At 37.6% G+C, this 16,606-nt stretch overlaps 1 protein-coding gene across 2 annotated transcripts in view; it reads left to right on the top strand.

Annotated features, from left to right (window-relative positions):
* Con (leucine rich repeat protein connectin) overlaps positions 1-16,606 on the top strand; it is a 350,962-nt gene that overhangs the window by 40,331 nt on the left and 294,025 nt on the right. For both annotated transcript variants that reach the window (XM_069120653.1, XM_069120652.1), the window contains exon 2: positions 5,908-5,971. The gene's annotated coding sequence lies outside the window, so the exon portion shown is untranslated. The remainder of the gene's footprint in view (positions 1-5,907; positions 5,972-16,606) is intronic.

The following is a 16,606-nucleotide window of genomic DNA, read 5'->3' on the forward strand; positions in this document are numbered from 1 at the left end:
CAAGTGCCAAAATCAATAGAAATCGGGGGCGGAAAAAAAAAAGGTGGAGCCGCGAGAGGATTTTTGGCACGTATGGTGTGACGCGCTGGCAGTCGCCAGGATCGCAATTAACAGGAATTTTGGCAACATTACGCGCACTGCCGGACATTGCCGTGCTCGATTTCGGTTATTGCGGTACGATTAAAGATTTTTTCGTTCGATGTGTAGCTTCGCAGGTTTTCATATGGATCGTTGGCTGGGACATTTGCGGCAACGTTTGGCAGAAAGTGCGCTTTTGCGAAAATATTCGACGTAAACAGATTTGGTAAAGTACGGAAACAATGGAAGCAGATAGTCGACTAAATATTTGCTAGCACGCTTCGGTATCGTTTGGAGCAGAGAAATTGATACGAATTTTCAATATTACCGCGCCGATTCCCGTTCTCCGATCGTACATTCGATTAAAACAACGAGTTATTCTGTAATAAGACTCGTTGCTCTACGCCTCCGAGAAGAATATTGGATGGGATGTTTGCAAACATCAGGAAAGAATCGGTTTTAGAATTTCCCTAGATGAAGATCTCTGCCGAAGATAAAGTTAAATTTAAGGAATGGGAAAGATCTTCTCGAAGGCTTCGAAAGTTTTTGACATCGGATGTTCAGCGAATTAGATATTCCAGTTACGGGATCAATATGATCGAACCGGAAAGTAGTCAACTTCCGCCTAAACGGAGAAAAGTTTTCGTCTCTTCTCCGCCGAGGATTCGTATTGATTTTCTCAAGGTTCGGTCTTCTAATTGTGTGTCAGTATTCCAGTGGAGCAGATGGTAAATCTGGCACGCAAAACAAGAAAGTATTTTATTATGCGATCGTAAGTTTGGCGGCTCTTAGCTTTGCTTTCCGGATTATAACAAGTTTTCATCTCTCTTTTTCTTCGCAAACTCTATAAAATCGCTAATTAATATTATCGCGTGTAATTGCCTTTTGCAAGAAGCTTTAGGATTTATCTCGCCCCCTCCTTTTAAACCATTAGTTCAGAGTTATAAGTAGCTGTTATAAGTACCCTAGAACTTTGGCATTATCTCCATCTCATCTATTTCGTTGTTAATTTTATGAAGTTATTAGCTGATATTGCGGAAGATTTATTAAAGCTGCTGCATCCTTGTCATAATACGATCTTATAAAAATAATTCTCTATATACATATAACGAGATAGGTTCCAAGCCACTTCCCTGTACATCACACAATCGATCCTTAAGTATTAAGATACATGCTAATTTTATTCGTACAAAACGCGTTACCTAAATGTATTAGATCGCGACACAATATTCGACTATTACTAATATTTCATATGGCAATAGTACAGGTTATCACTAATTGCAGCGCGGCAATTTCAGACTTCGTTTAGAACTTGTTACTCAGCTTCTATCAAATCACGCTTTACCGAAGTTAGACTTAACTGTAAGCTATTTAATTTAATTTAATTTCCTCGTAGTCAACCACCAACAACCACCGTACCACTGTAAAATTCGTTGCTACAACAGCAAACACGAAAGTTTTAGCGTATTCGCGACAAAAATTCTACCTGTCTCAAACAACACCCCTCGATCTTCTCCAAAGTTCAAAACCCTTTCGCCGTGTCTTTTCCCCCTATATCCTATCGCCATCTATCAAAAACCAGTGCTGTTTCTACTCCGAAGACGAGTGCGAGAATACACGATCGTCACGGCTGGTCGTGTTCTAACGATCGTTAAAATTAATGACGCACGGCAAGGTGTCCACGTGGCGACAGGAAAAACGAGTCAATGAAATACTCCAGAACGCTAGAGGAGAACGATAGTTGACGTTTTTCCACGTGACAGGCTGGAGTCTGCAGCTTGTAAGCTTCGCGTTGAATCGAGTTGCGAATCGAACCGGAGGGTTGAACAGGCCCGACGAAAGGCAGAAACGGCGACTCTGTCATAAGTCACCGTCGACGACTGGTCGATCGATGGTCCGTGCTGATGTCGCGTCTGTGTATCTTTTCCCAGGAACTCAGTTTCGCCACGCAGTTTCTCTCTGTCATTGGCCATTTGCTCGTCCGTGACGGGTTCATCCGAATTTCCTCTGTATCCTGAACACGCACCAGGATACAATAGTCCAGGGGCTGTTAGGGTCTCCTGCTATTATTAGGAGTTAACAAAATGTGAATCGATTGCAGATTGATGACTATGAGCTTGATAGATCGTAGTAGGTTTGGGCTCCTTTCGAACTTTCTTTCTGGACGGTTTATTTTCAACAATGGGGGAGGAACGTGCGTCGAGTTTGAATCGTATAACACGCAAAGGTGATTGCTGTTTTATGGACTGAAGTTTCGGTTAGTTTTCGCGAGCGGAAAGACGGGGAACTTTTAGGCATATTTCCTTATTTTCGACGATTTTCTTCGCAGTTCTTAGGTATTTCTCAAACGGAAACACATTGCAGGAGACAAGTATCGCTGTTTCGTGTAACAGCGAAACAATTAAGTGCTTTTGTTTCGTCTTATTCGCATTCGTCTCTATTATTTTTTAACATCGAGCAAGATCGTGTTTTAAAAACTTCTTGATATTCTAAAAACTTTGCGCTCGCTGTTAAAAGAACCATTGCGTAACTCCAATGGCCCCTTTTTGTGCCCTAGAAATTAACAATATACATAATAAGAAATAGAACACGTAGAAGAAACGTATGGCGTCTAATAAATTTGAACGCAATAAATAAATTTCAAGTGGATTATTTCGCAAAAGCGGAGAAGCGACCCATTTGCCAGCTTATTCTTTATCGAATTAGTTGGATAACAACGATTATTAAATTCGACGAAACCGGAAGTCGTCTCGCGTTCGCTATTATTGACAAAAGCGTCTCCGAGATCTAACGATAGACAGAACATAGCGAATTTTGTGGCACGCAGAGGACGGGGATGACAAATCCCGATGTCATCGTGGGAAACGGAAATAGAAATTAGGAAAGTCCCTGGTAACGGTGACGCATCGTTTCTATAGTCGAAGTTTCGTAAACTGCTGGTGGGTTGGAAAAGTAGAAACGTCGCGACTCTCGTAAAACTTATTTACTGAAAGGACAGTTTAAACGGTTTTTACTGTTGTTCGTGTGCGAGATACACGTGTCGATGAAACGTGAGCGCGCGATGGTGTACGCGTACTTGGATGAAACGGTGTCGGTTTTACGCTGGCCAAAGTGGATTGCCGATTTATTAGATCGCCCCTGGCGATTTTCCTCGACATTATTATCACGCGATTACGCTTATCGGCTACTCGATTTAAGTATATCGAGTGTATGACGGTAGCTACGATGACGGAAATATAATTAGAGTAAAGTTGGGCAAAGTTGTTGAAATTTTACTTTGTCTGCGGTTTTTAGCTCTCTTGTCAGTTTGGTACACATTTTTCTGTCTCTTTTAACAATTCTTTACGTTCTTATGAGAATATCGCAGAATTTCTTTAAATTTCTATTTTCTAAACATTTTTATCCTTATTTTGATTTATGTTTCCAGAATGGCATTGTACGCAATGTTACGCATTGGTTAAAAAAGTAGGCGCAGTTGTGGTTTGTGAAAACTACGAATTCTCGAGTTGCAGAAGTTCAGTGTGTTATAAAGATGGAAAACTAGATTTACTTACGTGAAGCTGATATTCAAAATACCTTAGCAGCCCAGTTTGCAATTTTAGCATTCAATGCTATTAATTTACTTCGTTTGGTTTTAGCATTAACCTTCCTTTATGTTAGTTTGGATACCGTAATATATTGAAACGTTTTCTATATTAAGAATACAAACCTTTTCGAAGAAAGTCCATCTGTTTTTAAACAAAATGTATATCTTTGAACTTGATAGATTGTTCCACTTTTTACCAATTCCACATCAAATTCCATCAAACGCTATTTCTGACACGGAAATCAGAAAATCGATAACATCGGACATATCTTATCCTTCCACGTATTCTTCGATTGAAATCTTGCGAATAATCGTTAATTAATTGCTAACTGTGAATATATTGCGACGATGAATGACTGCCATAACTAACGAAGAAAATGTAACGACTTTATAATTAATCAGAGATATCGCGTACACGCAGAGATAGCAAAACTCTTTCAAGGCACAAAAGTAGATTAAAAACGACTAACTTAAGCTAATTTCAATGATTCTAAAATTTCTAGATTTCTTCTCGCAGAATCTCAGTCGCTCGAAGAGTCTCATTTTTAAACGGCACGGTTCTAAATTATTCGCCAAGCTTTTACCTCACGACCACGAAATATTCCTCCGCGAAACTCTCAAACGGTCCACGTCGATCTCCCACCACTTCTCCGCGAACAACGAAGCGAAATTAAAGACCTATTAATCGTTTCCTCGAGTTTTCAACGCCGCCGTGGCAGATAACGTTGTTCATCACGCGGCAGGCACGTGGAACTTCCGGCTGCGTTTCCCGCAAGCGGACGAAAACAATTAATCGCCGCAAGACGGCGAACGATAATTTAGTTTGCTTACTTGCTCCGGAGCTATATCCCGGTTATAATCCGGCGATACGAGGAGTTCACGCCACGGATCGAATTACGCCTATGAATATTAATTAGACAGGGAATCGCTTCGTTTAGAATCGACCATACGGCTTTCCATACATCCGGAGGACGCGATCCAACGAAATGGATTTGTCTCGCGATAAACGACTGTTGCAACGAACGCCTGGTCGTTTTGTCAACTTCGAAAATGGTCAGAGAGCTGTTGTGTCAACCGGTCGTTTCCAGTTGGAAAAATCGAGGCTTACTCCAGGGATTCGGTCGCTCGAATTTTCCTTTTTTTTTGTTTCTCTCTCTCTCTCTCTCTTTCTCTCTCTTTCTCTCTAGGCTACGAAATACGGAGCGGTTTTGGTAGGACGGTTGGTGGATTCGTTTATCCCAATTCTGTAGGGTATTTGTTTTATTAAACAGGTTTCGTGACTGGGCAAGAGTTGATATTTTGTGGAAAGTTCGTAATCCTAGTGAACGATTACGACGGCTTATTTCGTTCGAGAAACATGTAACGGCGTTTGCATTGTGTTTCTGGTTTGTTGTTTGCCAGTGATTCCTGTCAGATTCCAGCGTAGTATATTTAATAATTTCGTTATTCGTTAGATTCTGTCGTATACTTATAGTATACATTATATTTATTTTCTAAGGACTGTAACGATCGAAGCAGATTTTTAAGAATTTATAAAGTAATTTGCTCCTTTTTTTTTTTTTGATGAAAAGCAATTATAGAGAGGATAAAGAAATTTTATACGAAATGTTGCGTTTAATATCACCATGGAAGTAGGTACTTTGGTCTGGATAGTACCGAAATACGGTATATTATCAGGATCAGTTGAAGGTACTAAACAGACTTGGTAATTTACATTTCCCAACGACTTTTTAGAGTCGTTCTTGTTGAAGATTTTATTGCAGGTTACGTGCCGCCTCTATTCGTTTTAACTCCTTTAATTTACATTATAAATGAAGAAGCGAATCTCCCTTTTTCCGTAGTATTTTTTTTTATCAAAACGTAAATTTAAAAAATCGACATAAAGTTAAACGTATGAAAGCCGGACAACGAGAGATCGTAGAATAAGTGATACGCGATGAAAATGGTAACAAAAGTGGTAACAGAGCAGAAATTGCTTGAATTTTACATAGAAGAATCACGCAATCCCTTCGCACGACGTTGAAATCAGCAATATTGCATAAAATTCCCATGATTTCGAGACGTATAACGATATCTCTTGTAATCGTGTCGCATGAACTTTTTCTCAGATAATAATCTAGAAAACTCGACTATTTTTCCACCTCCGTGTCGCTCGATAATTAGTCGGCGCGAAAGTTCGATCTTGATGCGAAACATTTCATTTTGATTTATTTCTAATTTCTTCTTCTTCTTTTTTTTTACAGAAGATCGAGCGAGTCCACGCAAAGGCAGAAAGGATCGGTAATCATTGGAGTCGACGAATATTCGGTGAGTCGAATGAAATCGACGATATTGTATACTTGACTATTCGCGTTGGTTTTTTAATTGGTTAATTAGATATTAATTCAATTTGTTCAATGTTTAAGGGATATTCATTGCTTTTGCACGTTCCATACTTTTTCTATACATTTCTCTCACTGAAGTGTTTCACTACAAGTAACAAAAATTCGTCATATATCTAAGATACAATCGTTTATTATAAATATTCGTCTCTTGATAACAATTAATTACAAGAGAAACTAAAATTCGTTCTATATTTAAGACAGAAACAATCGCTACAAGTATCCGTACTATTCTTTGACAATTTCCCTCAAAACTTCCGTAGACTGAAATCACTAAATGGCTGGAACACAGCTTCGTACTTTCCTAACTCGCATCGATTTCTGCATCGTTTTCCTTCGGAACGTTCGAAATTATTTCTGTCCTATTTCAATTCTATTTCCCAGTGTTGCAGCTCTTTATCCTTTCCTTATAAGCCCGCGAAGAATCTACCGCCTACTAAAGCTAAACGCCTCGATTTCCCGGCAATATTCGCGATAATAGTCGCGACAACTAGCCATTGCGAGAAGCATTCGCAGCATGGAGTCTCATTCATCCTGCGTTTCAATAACCATCGAACCCATTAACGAGCCGACACCAGCCGGTGTCTCTGGCCGTTTTAAACAGCAAATTCATCTCGACGATACGGTTCGTTTCGATTGCCCGTCGAACGAAGAAGCCTATAACTTCGCCGCTCGTTTTCCTATCGCGAGCGCTCGATCACGATTTTACGAATGGGAGGGCGAGCAGTGTTGCACGCAGCGACGAAATTGCTCGATTCTCCTTCTGTCGTTATTGTTTCCCATCGGTGAGAAAAGCGATCGGAGGAAAAAAAAAAGAAAAAGGAAGGAACGAGCCACGAAACATCTGGCGTCGCGAGGAAATCAAATTTCCAGAGCCTTTGCCTGACTTCTGTGCTAATTTCTCCTTTCGTAACTCGATAAAATCACCACGATGAAAGATCCTAACCCCGGTTATGGACTCAGCGTGATTTTTTTCTCTGTCGGAAGTTCGATCATTGACGTCAAAGGTGTTTTAGCTGTTACGATGATTGACAGATACGTGGGGGTTAGTTCGGGGATGAAACGGTTTGTTGAATAGTAAATTTGGTCGCGATGGTTGGGGGCAAGTAGGGTGGCTTTGATACTTTTGCTTTGTATGTAATTTGATCTATTTTAATGGGATACGTACTTTGTGTATGATTTATTGTTATTATCGTTATTATTCGTTTATGTTCCAAAACAAAATTAGAGACAATCTCGCTCTGCATGGTTTGCTACAGTTAGTTGTACGATGGTTGAACAAAAAGGTTTGTAATAATGAAGGTAGGGATGATTGTTAGATTAACAGTAAAAATTCGTTTCAATCGTGCGATTGTTCAGCTGTGCGCACCGATCAGGTGTCACTGTGCGGTCCATTCATCGAATTCAAGGAAGCATCGAATGAAGCCAATATGATGTCAAAGTAACGTGTAAAATATATTAAAAATACATTTTTAATATATTTACATAGCTTTTACATAGCTTTGACTTTTGAACCGCTGGATTCTGCAACTTCAATCTTGCATTTTCAGATGTTACGTATCGAAAACTACAGAATTGCGGATACAAAAGTAAATAATTTTCATAAAGTAATTCGATATAAATGTAAATAATAATAATAATAATTACATTTAAGTATAACGATCTAATTTAATTGTAATAATAATAATTTATTAAAGGTAATAATTATTTACAAGCATATTACCGAATCGCATTTAAACAACTTGTTCACCATCATTTGTTTTTGATTATTATCGATACAGCGACTATTTGATTAGAGTACAGATTCAAAATAATTCCAGACAAGCGGTCGTGCAATTCCATTTATTAACAAACATTTAATTAACCAGAACAAACGAATATATCAAGATAAATTGAAATTATAAATTGTTTATAAAGAAAAAGTTCATATTAAAGTACACATACATTTTTCATTCTCTCAATTTTTTCAAGGAATGGACTTATCCCACTTTCAAAATAAACGGCCCATTTAATAAATCGATCTTCACTCGTTCACGTACACAAAATAATATGTTCGACAGCCTTAATTCTTAACTTAAATTTTCAAACAAACGCTTCAACTAAAACACTCTCGCTCATCCTTCTCATTCGTACTCCTTCCCTCTTTCAACAAAATCGAACAAACGCTCTCTCGCCTATTCTTTCACCTGAAAACCATGTCGCAAATACGATTTATCGACTCGTATCGAAATCGAACGCTATCTGAAGCTCACCGGTTACACTTTCTGAAAAAAAACTACGCGGCTTCCTCTATTCGTCGTTGATTGGAAATGTTTGTCTCGTGATCGAACGGTCGTCGAGTTGAAAGGCTCTCGGCTGCTTAAAAATGTTTGCCGTGGAAATATTCGAATCGATCGTTCCGCTATGAAGTTTTAGAGAGAATTGTCCATCGAAAAGAAAACACGAAACGTATGAGCAGAGCTGAAACGATCGCAAGATTACCAAGATCGCAAGATGATTACGTTTGAGAATATTTCTCGCGCGAATTCCAGCCGACCGCGTTCTGTGCTCGCGAGGCTGTCTTCACTTCTGCAGTCCTTTCTCGCGATCCGAAACGTGGTTGTGATCGAACGACACGTCTTCGTGGCTCGCAATTACGCGCAGCTACGCGAAGTTTCTCGGATATTGGAAGCTCGTTTTCGATAAAACGAACGGTTAACCTGTCGCCGGCGTCTTTGCATGGGTGACACGTGAATTTTCGAGCCGGAAAATTTTTTCCAAGCTTTATAGTTTACTGCTTCAATTTAATATTTTTACGAGTATAATTCTTTATAACATTTACGACTTGAGAATTATAAAAAGAAAGAAGGAAAATCGAGGGAGAAAATTGAAGTAAAAGAAGAGGATGTTATAGAATAAATTTTTGTTTCAGAACGTTTCGTGAATTTAATCAGTCTTCAAATAACTTTGATCCTCTTCGTTACAATCGAGGAAAAATTTAATTACGAAGGCATAATTAATATTAAAATCTAATTGTGAAAGATTATTGGTTTAAACGTATTAAGGAGGTAAAGAAAAATCGTGACGATATGACTATACACGTAACGGATTTATATGTTTGGGGTGGCTTGTGACAGGAAGATGTAGTATCATTTTCTACAAATTGATTTTACATTTGTGAATGAAAAGCTTCAGGCATCCGTTTGTTTCTATTTTTTCTGCTTTTACTATATTTTCTTCTCTGGTTTTGAAATATTGCTACACGTGACAGGTTTTTCATCTCTTGTTATCATCTGACCCAAAAATGTTGCGCGAAGTTGTCAGCCGGACAATAAATTGCGGACTGAAGTTTCACACAGCCCAGTTTTGTTCCGATAATTCATGTTATGTCGGCGGGTCCGCGGCTTTTACTACCTTCCCGAACATTCCCAATTGTCCTTGCAATTTTCTCTTCAATTTACATATGGCTAATTTCGCGGGTCACTTTAAATCAGTGTCTCGAGAATAAGGATACATTTATTTACTTTTGTACAATTTCAAGAAATACAAGATATGAAAGTTTTTAAATGCCACATTTATTTTTCCAAATCTACAAGATTTTCATTACACATTTTGAATCTACAAGATTCATTACAAATTTTTATTCATCCGAAACAATATTTACTTATAAAAATTATCTATCAGATAACAATCGAGTAACGTTCTTACAATGCTCCTTAAAACGTAATTGAAAGAACATCGAACTTATTACAACATAATAATTAATTTGATCCAAATATATTAAATTTAAAAAATATTATTTGTTGGTACTTTCGTATGAATACAAAAATTTGATACTACGAATACGTAACGTAGATCTTGATTAAAAAAATGCCGTATCGAAAAATAAGGGTATGTGCAAATGCTTTTTGCAGTCAATATAATTTTCTATTTTGTAGAGAATTTTGAAGTATCTTCTATATGAGCGTGATTTCATCGATTGACATTTCGGTTTCCTGGCCAACTTGGCACGCTACCTTTCAGCCAGTTTATTCTTCATCATCGACCATCCAGATAACGAAAATAGCTTCCTTTACATATTGACATCAGCATTATCTAAAAGTTTAAATTCACAAATAATCAAATTTTCCAACAGTCAAGAGGATAACTAGCGTTGAACAGAAATTTAAAAACTCTTTACTCGCTACTTGTCTTCTAAACAATCAATTACGTTAGCAGAAGCTGTTAACACTCGTATACTTTCGTTATGAGCATACACACACACACACACACACACACACACACACACAAGTCGAAAAATTGCAGTTCCATGCAAAAACACGCCGGTTCCCAGTACTCTTTGCCAAGCTGCAGCAAAACTTTCGATTGTTTCCGGCTTCAAGAGCGACATTTTTCTACTCGTTTCCGGAAACAAGTTCCTTAACTTCCGCTAACACTGTTCCGTGAACATTGTTTCCTTAAAAATCAAGCAAATCGACACGATTTATCATTACAAACCAATTTTGTATTATATTCGTCGCTTATGGTTAGAGCGAGAACGTTAATACGCATATAAGTTGTCCAAAAAGTGTCTTTCACGTGTCTTTTCACGTTTGTACAAAGATGCGTCGTTGTAAAAGACGTCTTTTACGTTGTAAAAGTCTTTTACAACGACGCATCTTTGTACAAACGTGAAACCTAATTTGTCGAACGTTGTGATCTTTCTTCTGATAGAATAAAATGGATCATACGTAATTCGATAAAATAATATAAAACGGAAAAATGTTATGCGTCCATTATTTCCTTATAAAACGAAAGAAACTTTTCGGACGACCTAATAGAAAATTAAAAGATACGGATAATGCGTAGAAATATAGAAGACATCTAGTCCAATGAATTTATGGTGATATTTAACGAGTGAAACGAATGTTTGCGTAATTGTAAAGACGTAAATTTGCATAAGCACTTTCGCAGCTTACTTACGAACATCTCAATTTTCGTCTGTGGAATCACGTTATTCCATCGAAATCTTTACGGTAATCTTTCGTGTTCCAAACTATATCTCTTTTATGGCTATCTTTGTTCTAGATATTCCAAGATTTTTAGTATAAATATTGTTGAAAATGACAACGTGAGTTAGTGCTCGCCATCCATATGCAGATGCGTTAGTTATAAGAAATAGTAAATAGAGGATGATCCTAGTTACAATCGATAGATTTAATCGATAGGCTTAAGATTACCTTTTTGTTTTTATCCCTAGTTTTTGTAAACGCGTGCAATAAAGGTTTTTTTGGCTCAGAACGGTGTGATAGATTTATCCATTCAATAAAATAACAACTATTCTGATCCTACCTCTGAGTATAGAAATAACAACAAATATCTTTTACGATTGTCAAAGCATAAATGAAAATGGGCCGGAAACAACGATTTTCAATATCGAGATCGAGATTCTAAGCATATAAATTCAGCGTTTTAATGAAAACGAGAGTTTAAAATATTCGCGAGAACACACAGGTTAAAACAACTTGACCGTTTCATTTCAGATTTTTCAATGCGGCTATAACTACCGTTTATTATTTCTGGTGAGTTTGTCAGGCAAGTTAGGTAATCGATTTAGAAACTCGCGTGTGGTCGGTCGTAGCTTCTCTGAAAGACAAGAGGTTACTGTAAGCCGCATTTCCATATTCATACCGCGGTGTTTCGAAATTTCGGCCAGTTGATCGTGTTTTACCTGTGCAGCTGGAATTTCATCGGCTGTAAATCAGGCAAAGAAATGGGGGCAACGGGTGAACGCGATAGCATGGATTCCGCGGCTTTACGTTAATGAATTATTAGGGCTGTCGGAAAGTTCCGTCGTTTTTCGTGCCGCTGGCCAGAGATAATAAAATGCGTCTGGCTTAATCTCGTCGGCCGATAGAACTTGCTTCTGCTTGTTTTAAACTATAATCCTTCATGTTCCCAGTGATTTTGCGAAATTCTTTTCGCCTGGTCATGTACAACCGGGAATTTCATTTTCAGCGAGTTTCGTCAAATTAACCCTGTTGTTATCGTTCTTAAAATTTCATTTTCCAGTTAGATTCGAAATCATTAGTTTAGCAAATTCATAGATAGTCAATTTCCAGAGAGCAAAATTAAATTTGCCCATGTCGAGGATAAATCTCGTTGCCTCTTTCATCAAAATGTTTCAACAGTTTTCCCAACCGAACCCCCTTGTTTTTTTGTTTCCATCGCGTCAATTCGGCGAGAACCCATAACCGTAAAAGCGACGATATTAGTTCGCGCTTGGTGTCGAAAACACAGGCGAACCACTCGTACTTGGCTGAATTTCAATCCTTTAAACCTTAGATTCCCTCATTTATAAATGTCTAGACCAGATCGTGTACCAAATTCCAGCGTGACACGATTTGCCATATGTTGAGAATCCTCGAACATATTCGACACCAATCTAAATGGCATTCCTTAGGAGAATTCCACTTCGACTACGAAGCATAATTCCCAAAATCATCGATCCGAGATATTTCGTCAGATGCTGATATACATATTCGAACGAGATTACACTATCCTCCAAAAATTCGAAATCATTTCACAGCTCTAGAATGTTTATGTTGAATTTTTCGCTAGTTTTCATAGTTAGCATATTCATTTCAACATTATCACTGTCATTTCTAACCACTGCAAATATTAATTTTCCGGCTCTTTAAAGGATAGAAATGACAATAGAAGTTTCTTTTACGTTTTCTAGACTTTTCTCTAAATTGCTGGATGCATACGTAACGATCGCAAAATTTTTATCATAGTTGATGCTGTTTCTCAATTTTGCTTGCCCCATCGGTACCGTATTACAAGCCAAACCAAAGCTATAAAACGTAACACAAAATACCGGAACGCGCAACGAGGGCAACGCATTATCGATAGGGACCATAAAAGATGGGTTTATCGGTGTCTGAAAATTGACATAAAATCGGCACTAGATTCTACCGATGCTCCAATTTCTCCAGTAGCGCGTTATGGTGACTGGAAAAATATAATAACGGCTGAGTAACGATAGGTTAATACGCTAATGGTCGACGAAAACACTTGAACGTATCGTCGGCAACGTTGCGAGGAGGATAAAAGCCATCGAAAACGAGCTTTACGAGACCGAACACTTTGCAGCCTCGCCTAAACATCCTTGAACCGTGTTGCAATTCAAATAACTAAGCGTTGGGGGTGGTTCAACGATGCTGGTATGAGATGGTATTCGCTCTACTCGCATACTTTACGTTGAGTATCGCGAGCGAGTGATAAAGTCGCTTGATGCACGTCGTTTATGCATCGTTAAGGTAATTTTTAGCGATCTCCGACCGTGCAACTTACTTAACGGAGTTATTCTTTGTCTACCGTTCGCGTGAAATCGTTGAGAGATTTTTGAGGAATTTTTAAGAGACTTCTCGCGCGCTGAATATCAGAGCTTTTGGAAGAACGGATATTATGGTGTTAACGGCTAAATGTCTCAGTGATTTATGGGAATAGCGTTTGACGAGTGTTCGAAGGGAACAGAATTGGAGAATAACGATAAAAATTTCTTTAGAAATTTATTATATCGAGAGAGGTTGCTTAACTATTTTATATAATTTTTTTTTTTTAGATTCTATAGCGATGAATGATAATCTGTCGACTCGAGATAAATCAATTTTCTTATAAACCGCACTTGTTCGTCTTTGTAACAATATTTTCTAATTTCTTTATCAAACCACGAAGAACCGTAAAACAAACGAAAATGTACACGAGCATCGAATACGCGACGACGACGATAAAATTATAAAAAATTTCATTGCGATCTAAATTATTTAACTTTGCAGTGGCCTAGCTTCGAACGAGGAAAATAAAACTTCTTTCCAGAAGGTAAAATTCCATGTCAGAAGGTGGAATATTTCGGTCCTCGTGGACGTGGGGCAGTAATAGGTACTAAATTTTACCTCGTACTCGTGATTTATTCGGCCACATGGCAACAGAAAATTTTACTTCTCGATATAAAGAAATTCTAACATGGGCCGTTTCGTGCTTGCGCGTGTCAAATTGCCATCGTAGTATTTGGATCGGAGAGAAATTCTTATCATTGCGTGACACATTTAGATAGATTACGAATTCTTGAATAACTAATTGCAAACTATGATCAAGTATTAACTCGATGAATGTTATTAATTTTAATTACAAATTCCCTCGTTTCCGCTAGATATTACACATTTATTGTAATCATACATGGTAATTTATATATCTCTGATATGATTCAAACGTAATAATTCATACATTTCATTATACATTATACGTATCATACATTAAATGCATATTACTGATATTCCACAAGTCGAAAGTCCCCATGAAAAAATACCTTCACAAGGATTTCGTATTTATATTCTAATTTGTAAAAATTAGACGTATCTAGTGTTATGTATACGCATTTTAATTGATAAAAACAATCCACACGTTTATGAATATAATCCCAATTCCGCGATAGTGTTCGTCTACTCTAATTGATTTCAATTATTTATAAAATATCTCAATTTCTAAGTTTATAATTTTCCTATTCGCTTCGTTTATTTCCTATTGTTCGCTTATCAGAAGAATATTTATTATTGCGTTTTGATGGAAAATATCTGTGTATTAAAGTATATATTTTTACCCATTTCCTTCGTAATAGGCTGGTTAGTCTGAAGTATAAATAAACGACTACACTGCATAGATTTTCAGTGGAACTAAAGCAGAATTCGTATTTTATTTTGGAACAAATATTCTCCCCTTCAAATTTAATATTTAACTGGCAGAGCCATTTATTTTTCCATTTCTCGAAAATTTGAACGAAATCATCTTTAATTTATCTATTACACTGGCTCGTACAACTTTTCGTTCTATATAAAAACAATTTACCAAACGAACTATTTATTTTTGATAGAAAAAATAATTTCATGCTTGATAACATCGATTGTTCTCGGTGTGAGAAATCATAAATTTACGATTCGAAACGAACTATCCATTACAATTTACCTTCAATATAAATATTACCATCAACATTAAATATTCTACAATAACATTAATTTTTCATTGTAAATCGACTATCCTTAAAATTACTTATTCTTCTTTCAATCTTTGATCACAGACCAGTCTATTCTCAGATAAGTTTTCTGTTGATTATTTTATTACCACAGTCTGATAAGAACTTTTATGCTAAGAAGTTTCTTTGATAGTCGTACTATTTTTAAAACGCGTTTAACAAACAACCGTATCGTTACAACAAACAAGTATATCAATAATTATTAGTGCAGAGTGTTCACAGTTTAGCACTTTCGATAATATGAAATCGCAGAGAGGCGTAGATTATTTATTAAATCGTTGTATTGTATAAAAATTAAAATACCAAGTAAATCTGAGAGACTACGTCTGTGGTAAAGGCGAAACTATCGATTCTGCAATTACAGATCAATTTTAACGTAACATTTCGATATTCTAGTTTGCTGAAACTGTGGCAAGAGTATTTGCATTTTTGATACCGTGCGCGTATATATTTTCACCGATCATTTCCACATGCCTCGTGAAATCGAGCCGCCTCGAGGTACCTGCAGGCTTTTCGAAGCCCCTTCATTCGCACGAGCACGAAAGACGAAAAGGGAGAACGTGTTCCAGCCAGAGAATCCCAGGATTCTGCCCTCGGGCTGGAGGAATCGGTACTCGTCTCTGGAATGCCAAACGGAGGAATGAAACGGGATGCGTGGGTGGTGTGCGTGCTGTGAGCGCGGGAAAACGAGATTCTGATACTGGATAGCGTAAAGTTTTGCAATAGGGGGACAGATTTGTGTGTTTTCGATAGCTTTGCATGGCCTTTGTAAGAATCAAAGTCTCGGAAGAATCAATATTATCTAAGTATGTTTATTTTTTAAAAAATACACAATTTATTTCTTATACTATACATTAGAAAAATGCGCAAATTCTATGAATGTATATGTATTATTCTTTTTTTTCAAAAAATACGCATCTACGATTATTAAATTGTTTTCCATAAAACGAATTCCGAGCAGACACGTTAATTTCACAGTTTGTTTCAATTTTCCTCGACCAGTCTCTAATTACTTCCTCCATTATTTTCCTGCACAGTGTACCATGATCTTCGACTTTTCTTCTTCTCACAATTCGGCTATATTCTCTAATTTCATCCATTTCCCAAAAACATACGTCAAACGATTTTCCAAAAATCGAGCCTCGAACGGACGCGTTGATCCTCCATTCGCTTCGATCTTTGCGTTATCCAATTTGACAAAAACTCAAACACCGTCTGTAATTTCCTCCTTTTTCTATCAGAACGCACACCGAGGATCGGAAAAGCATTTTCCATGAAACACGCTTTGGCCAGACACGTGTTAATCGTCGACAATCGTATTTGTCTATCCTCTAAACGGAGATGGTGACGCAGGGGATGCCGGAAAGAGCGGAGGGTCGACAGCGAAAAAAATCAATTTGCCCCGACGTGATATCCTTTGACGATCGCTTGGCCGAAATTTCGCGAGACAACCCCGTCAAGCCTCGCTACCAGATCCCACCCCCTTTCCTTCTTAATGGGTCGCGGCAAGAG

The sequence above is a fragment of the Bombus flavifrons genome, chromosome 9 (assembly GCF_040668555.2).
Source record: "Bombus flavifrons isolate JBK064 chromosome 9, iyBomFlav1_principal, whole genome shotgun sequence".
Lineage (NCBI taxonomy): Eukaryota > Metazoa > Arthropoda > Insecta > Hymenoptera > Apidae > Bombus > Bombus flavifrons.